An 8,027-nucleotide genomic window follows, 5' to 3' on the forward strand; every position below is an offset into this window, starting at 1 on the left:
AAAATAGAAGGAACGAAGGCCAAGTACTATGTAATCCACACAGTCCACCAAGTGAAAAGGCTAGCTGGCCTTAAGCTGTATCTGTGGCTCTAGGAATATCGGTCACTATCCTGAGTGAGATCACCAATACAAAAACAAAAATTATTATTTATTCAACTTATTGACCATTATCTTAAAACAACTGTAAATAACCTAGTAGAATCCAACATAGTTCCATTGAATCTAACATAAGAATGTACAAATCTATCTAATCCGTAAGAATATCAGTTCCATTTAATATAACCTAAAGATAGTATAAATCTATCTAAACCTATCAAATATCACACCTCAATGCTTAAAAGTCAGTGTTTAAAAAAACTAACAAAAAAATCTCGGTTCAAGAGTTTATCACCTTGGGTAAAAACAACTAAAAATGTAAAACAATTAAAAAAACTAAAAAACTAAAACAAAACAAATTAACCTCACAAGCTAGAAGAGACTAATCTTAACTAAACCTACAACCAAAAAAGTTTAGACCTAAAATGATTCATCTTAACTTCATGTTATCTTTAAGATGATGAGAACAAAAAAATTACTAAAACAAAAAATATTAACCTAGTAAACTAGAATACATTAATCTTCATCAAACCTATTAAAAAAGCATCTTAATCTCAAAGAATATATCAACTTAAGCAAAAGACAGGAGAAAATAAATAAATAAATCATCTTACCCTAATACAATATGATAGAATTTTCTTAACCATTAAAGTCCACAAAAATCCATGATGTATTAAAGCCATCCATGATGTATTAAAGCTAGATGAAAATTAGAGTAGATCCAACTGAACTACGATCTATCCATCAACCAGCTACAAACCTCAAAGAGATACCAAATTATAAGAAAAACTATGAATAAACTCCCATTACCAATACCAACCAACATTATATCCATCTTTATCAATCTATTTTTAAGTTGGGTTCAAAGTTCACTAAGATACCAAATTTAAAGAACTACCAGACAAAGCATAAGAAATTGATAAATGAAAAAAACGCAGGCTAACTAGAAACATTGTAAGACATTGATCTGTAAAAGCACAGCCAAATAGAAAGCAGGTACATGAGCCAGAGGTTTACTTTTTCATTTCAATCCAGAATAATAAAAAACATTTGCAAAACTGCTATGACAGAAAATAATTTTTGAACTGAATTGGACAGAAACAACACGTCTAAGGATGGCACATGCATTTTTCAGCAAATTTGCAGCAACCTCAGCTCAGCCATATATTAACAGCCAAGTTGGACACTAAATTGGTGTCTGATCCCCCCTTGTTTGTGAGACAAGGGATCTCATCCACATAGCAATTTGACTGCTAAATTCTACCATACATGTTAGGGAACCTATCTACTTTTTGTAAATTGAAGAATCAACCAAATCTGAATCTGAATCTACTGAAAAATTCAAAATATGTATCATAAAAGTAGCCTAGGGTTTATTGTCCATTATCCAAAAATTCTTCAGAATCTCAATTGCTTACTTACTATGTTTGAGGACCAGCTCACCTCAACTCAGCCAAACCTCTAAGACCAAGAAATAATACATGTCAACTTCACTTGCCAGTTTCTTATTGCACCATGGGATAGAATTTTTTAGACTAGCTGTTAGGACCAGGTAATCTACATACAACACAGATATAAGCATATCAAATTTATCATAATCAGACAAATAATAAATTTTAGGACCTGCAACAATCTTAGTGATGCCCATAATCTGTAAGTACTCATAAATCCATGAGTACCAAGCACAGGAGGCTACTTTATCCCAAAAAGGGACTTCTTCAACTTGCAAACATGGGTATCCCATCCTAAAAAATATATTATATTTGAACCCAAGCTAAAACAAAACCATGAATCACTCTTCCTGCCACCTGCGTCTCTGGCCCTGTCAAAATCCACTAAAGCATGCAGCAGCTCAAAGCACTGTGCCAGTGTGCCCTTTAAGTACCTCGCATACCTTAGACCATGGAGCATATTTGCAGCAACCTTAGCTAAACCATATATTAGCAGCCAAGCTGGGCACTAAATTGGTGTCTGAGCCCCCCTTGTTTGTGAGACAAGGGATCTCATGCACATAGCAATTTGACTGCTAAATTCTACCAGATATGTTAGGGAACTGTTGTGGTCACCAACAACCCCCCTTCTTCACTTGACATTAGCAATAGCATCAAGAAAAGAGGGGACCCTGAACAAAAATCCCAAAAAATATTTTTCTAAAGTTTTTGTATTTCTCTCCCTAAGGCCTAAATCGCATCGCAAAGAAAGGCCGAAGCATTGCTCGAGTGCGAAAAGCAAGACTGCGAAGGAGCGATGTGAAGTTCATCACGTCGCATACATCACACGCGCCCCTTTAAAAGAAGACCTTCGAGAAATTACGATCGCCAATATGCGACATCGCAAATCGCAAGCATCGCGCTATACGACATAACCATTAAACAAAATTTGCGATATCTGAGATTTGCGATCTGCGATGGCAGCGATTTGCGATCTGCGATCTGAAAAGACTTATCACACGATAAACCCAGGATTAAGTGCGCGCCTTGAAGGAATTTAATGACCGCATGCTTGAGTATCTAGGAATGATTGCATTACATTTATCGAAGAGTCAAGTCATGATGAATGTCAGGGTTATGCATTCATTAGAGATTAATACTTTCACGTCAAATCTTTTCATTTCCCTTCTTCTTTGCGTAGACTGCAAGACACGCAACTAATATAAGTTTATATGCAGGAAACATTTGAGGGAAAGAGGAAAGCGCCAATCAGATAGTGAAGAGAGAATGCCTCCGCAAACGGATGCCGCATGCAGCAGAACCGCGGATTCCAGACTATCATCCAACCGACACTCATGAAATTAGACTATTTAGGACTTAGAGTCAAAGGCGCACAAAAGCAGCGTGTTCAGAAAAGATCCTAAAGCTCAGACTTGGTAAAGCAGAGAAAGAAGCGCATGAGAAGGAAGACGCTTCAGGAAAACCTGGAACAAAGAACGGAAACAATTCTTAAAAGATGTCTATATAGCACGACTCCGAACCCACTCAGTCATTCACATGACCGGAAACCGAAAACAGCAACAGCAAAATCAGTTCGAGAAGAACTTGGGTTATGCTAAGTATACACGTGGCGAATACACCCAGCTAGAGAAAGGTTTTCGAAAATATCTTCTGGTCTGCCGGAAGGAAGTGCCAGCTCCTATTATTTCCACTTTTATCTCCAGAGCGAAAGAAGAAAGCGGCCAACCGACTCTTCCCAGGAAAATGTTGCACTGTTGACAGCACTAAAGAGAATATACAGAAACGGTCAGAAATTAGATTTTAAGTTTAGAAATAAAGTTGCTTTTAGTAAAAGGGCGGTCATTTGAAGCCGATTCCCTAATTTCATGTAATTAAGATTGATTAGTTAGTAGTATTTAACCCTTCTCATTGTTTTTGGAGAAGGGTCCGAAAATCTGTCAAAAAACTTATCCTCAGAACATGCACTTCTGCACCCTCAGAGGAGGTTTTTGATGAATAGATGGATCAAGATTTATTTATGTTTGCATTTTAATATCTGTTACTGATGTTGCACTTTTGTACTCTTAGCAGATGTTAGAACAAGTAGAAATACATCATTATTACTTGAAGTTTATTGGTGAAGTTAGTCATAAATGGTACTTTTATCTCTTGACTAGATTCTGCTAGTATCCCTAAAGTGATATGTAGCTGAGTTCTTTATATGTTATTGTATGAATGTCTGCATTACCATTTGGCACTTCTATACGGTGGGATCATTTAATCATGCTTAACATATAGAAGAATGATTATGCGATATGCTGTTCACAACTATTCTGCCTAAATTTTTATGCAGAATGGTTTATCTTTATTGGTTTATATTCTGATATCAGTTGAATGATCTTTATTACCAGCTGCTGTTAGAAATCTTTCTAGATCGCATAAACAAAATAAAAACACCCCGGGTTAGCATAGATCAGATGTATTTCTCTTCATTAGATTACATTAGCATAGAGTTAGTTTAGCAGTTAGAATCGAGACTAGTTTAGAAAAACCTCTAGATTAATATCATCAGACTCTACGCACACACACACACCCATCACATTGGGAAACTGGTCCCATTACCCCCAGTCGGACCCGCTACTCCAAACGGGCAAGGAGCCGCCAACCAGGTTCCGGACCGGGTGGGTATCCCCCTTGTCGTTGACCCGACTTCGGGCCCCTCAACATTTCTGGTGCTAGAAGGAGGGCTTGAGCTATGAATGGCGCATAATCCAAAATTCAAATACCATTCTAAGAGCAAATCACCCTCACCAACATCCCCGACTTCCCCGGTACGACTAAACGCGGAATTGGAAGTCGCTCGGACATCCATCGCTGCTATACATCCCGATACATCAGAACAACTTATTGTCGATCCCCCTGAAGTTCAAACCTTGATCCGTAAACTCCGGGGATTCTCTATTTTTATCCAGAAATCTGATAAATCTAAAGGCAGCTTGACTTCGCAATACAACCCTGCTCATCCCCTGACCCGATTGAAGAGTGAGAATTTCGGCATTCAGCCAACTCAAATCCCTCTCCCCACTAGGAAAAGAGCAAGGAAAGCACTTCAAGAGTTTGACAGAGAGACTCTTTCATCCACCTCGTCCATTTCAACTCCCTCTCCGTGAAGTCAACCACCCACATCTCCACCTCAAATCACTCATCCATCTTCCGCAACCCTTCCTCCACAATCGTCAAAAATTGTAACATCTCTATCTTCTCAACCTCGTAGATCATCTTCTGCACTTTTATTAACCAGCAACTCAGCGATGGCACAATCTCCTTGGAACAACCCTGGGCCGGTTTTAATGCCTCCACCCCTGAGTCCAATACCTGCCCATCCTGAGAAGTGGTTACCAAAGTTCAATTCAGAAACTCGAATGCTAGCTGAAGAACATATCAATAATTTCATGTTTTCTGTTAATCTCAACGGGGTCACCAACGAAGATGCCGTGGTCCGACTCTTCCCCTATACGATGCAAGGGACAACCGGGTCATGGTACTTTTCGCTACCCTCCGGATCTATCACCAGCTGGGATATTTTTCAAAATCAATTTCTCACCAAATTCGGCGATGATAGATCGACAGCGACACTGATCAACGATCTTTCCAATCCTAAAGCTAAGGCTAGGGAACCCATTAAATATTTTGACTTACGGTTCAACAAGATCCTCAATAAAATCCCCGCTGCTTCCCAGCCCAGTGAGGAAGTAAGATGCGAATGGTACATCACGGCCTTACCTTCAAACTTGGCCATCTTCGTAGATAGGGAAAGCAAGACAACCTTAGTCGAAAACTTGGCTGAGGCATTGGGAGTCGAAAGACGCGTAGTAGCCCTAGAAAAGAGATCTACAATCGAAGAGCGTAAATCTAAGAAAATCTCTTTCAAAGAAGAAACCAAGAAGAAGCAAATGAAGGATCCTTTCAACATGGAAGGATTACAAAAAGTCTTGAAAGCCATGTCTAATGAGATGATTGACATAAGAAAGCAAGTAGCAGAATCGTCCCCAAGAAAGCCTTTTAGGAATTTCAAAAGGAATCCCCCTATGGAGACGAAGCCACCCAACGTGGTCTCAAATGTGGAATCTGAAGAAGAAGAAGAAGAGAGCACCATCGAAACGCAGACCGATGACGAAGAAGTGGTGGAACTGCAAGGAATGTGGGATTTCATCCTCTCACAAGGGGAAGATCAAGAAGCACTTCCGGTTAGCACACGAAGCAGAAATCAACTTGATCCTCCCCAGACTACCCCAAAACAGAAGGGTGCAAGCCCTCCAGCGAAAGAAAAGGTCGCAACAAAGAAGACAACCCCTAAAGTGACCTCATTTAGTCCAGTCCAATCAGAGCAATCGCCTCCGTCAAAGACACTAATAGTGTCAGATGAAATGGAGTATAACATCATCGACTACATGAAGAAGACTAGGTCTAATATCACCCTGTACGAGTTGAGCAAATTAAAACACCAACAGAAGATCATGATGAAAGAGTTACACGCCGTACCTACTACACCTCTACCTACATCTATAGCTTCCCATAAGATAGGAAGACCCCCAATCAACGCGATCAATAAAATCGATCCAAATGACATTGCTTTGATTGGAGGGAGGTCTAGATCTCACACTCCTCCTTTACTCCTCACTTATGAGATCTTTAACAGAAACGTGCATAACTACTTGGTTGATTCTGGTGCTTCAACCAATATTCTACCCAAGTCAATATGTGCCAAACTTAATGTTCAACCGCAAAAATCCGCAGTGCACATAGTTCAACTTGATCGATCACAAGTCGAAGTGATAGGCGAACTTAATCAAGTGAACATAAGACTGTCGTCCAACCCCAAGGTATGCCAGGTCATCGATATTCTAGTTGCTGACATCCCTGAATTTTATGGTTTAATTCTTAGCAGGGATTGGTCCGAGAAGCTCCATGGATACTTTTCGACTGACTGGTCACACATGTGGTTACCATTCAACGGGAAGCCAAATCAAATAAAGGTTGAACGAGAACTGCACCAAAAGTACATAGTGACGGATTTGGAGGGAGAGAACGAAGCCATAGCATACAACAGCAGCATCATAGGCAACTACTCGGTAGACTCTTTCCTTGGAAATTTCAATTCTCACATATCACCATATTTAGAAAATTTAGTCGTGTCCCAAGTAGAAAACTTTTCCCAGACTAATGATTCAAAATGTGTTAGTTTCTTAGATAACCCTGTAAATACTTCTTTATTTTGGAAATTATATTTTGATGGCTCTAAGTCCAATGCGGGAGCGGGAGCAGGATCCGTCTTGATTAGCCCGGACGGAAATAAGACCATGCTCACATGCAGGCTGGAGTTCGATTGCACGAAAAACACAGCGGAATACGAAGCCTTGGTGCAAAGCCTATACAAAGCAATCGGCTCCTCCAGACTCATCCCCTTCGAAGACTTTAGTCCAGATAGGTTTTCCATAGAATTAATTTTTAAACCGTCTATCCCTGACAACATCACCAACTGGAGAGTATTCAACGACGACCCAGACATCGTAAGTTTTCTTACCTCTGAAGGATCCTACTCAAACCAGATAATCGACGAGGACTGTCATGACCACAAAATACAAAAAAATGGCACTGATAATGCTATACCCAAATCAGTGGTCAAATTGGAAGATTTGCATGAGTTAAAAAGTCGGTTCAAAAGGTCAGCTAAAGCCAAACTTTACAGTTCAAATCTGAACTACGAATCAGTGAACTTAGGAACCGAAGAGAAACCCCAAAACGTCAATCTAGGCCAAGGCCTGGCTCCTGAAGAAAAGTCAGCATACATCCGTCTTCTACGACAGTACAAAAACGTCTTTTCCTGGAACTACGATGAGCTGAAAACTTATAACACTTCTATCATTTAGCACACTATCCCTATGATTGACAACGAGAAACCCGTCCAACAGAAGCTCAGGAAAATGCACCCCAACCTGCAAAATCAGATAAAAACTGAGCTGAATAAGTTGTTGAGAGCCAGAATAATTTTCCCGGTCAGACATTCCAAATGGGTATCCAATATGGTACCTGTTAGGAAGAAAAACGGAGATAGTAGAATCTGCATCGACTTCCGGAATCTCAACAAAGCCTGTCAGAAAGACAATTTTCCCCTCCCACCTATGGAGCAAATATTACAGGCTGTAGCAAGCTCAGAATTGATGTCTTTCCTAGATGGATTTTCAGGATATAATCAAGTGCTGGTACACCCAGACGATCAGCTAAAAACCACCTTCCGAACTAAATGGGGTACCTACGCGTATCGGAAGATGCCGTTCGGTCTGATCAACGCCGGCGCTACTTTTCAAAGAGCTATGGACATTGCATTCAAAGGGTTAGTCAATAAATTAGTAGTGATTTATCTAGATGATATAACTATGTACTCCAAGAATCGAAGCGACCATCTCAAAGATTTGAAGCAAATCTTTCAAAGATGTTTAA

The sequence above is a fragment of the Pinus tabuliformis genome, chromosome 9 (genome assembly GCF_031772625.1).
Source record: "Pinus tabuliformis cultivar Carrire ecotype Pingquan chromosome 9, CPIR1, whole genome shotgun sequence".
Classification (NCBI taxonomy): domain Eukaryota; kingdom Viridiplantae; phylum Streptophyta; class Pinopsida; order Pinales; family Pinaceae; genus Pinus; species Pinus tabuliformis.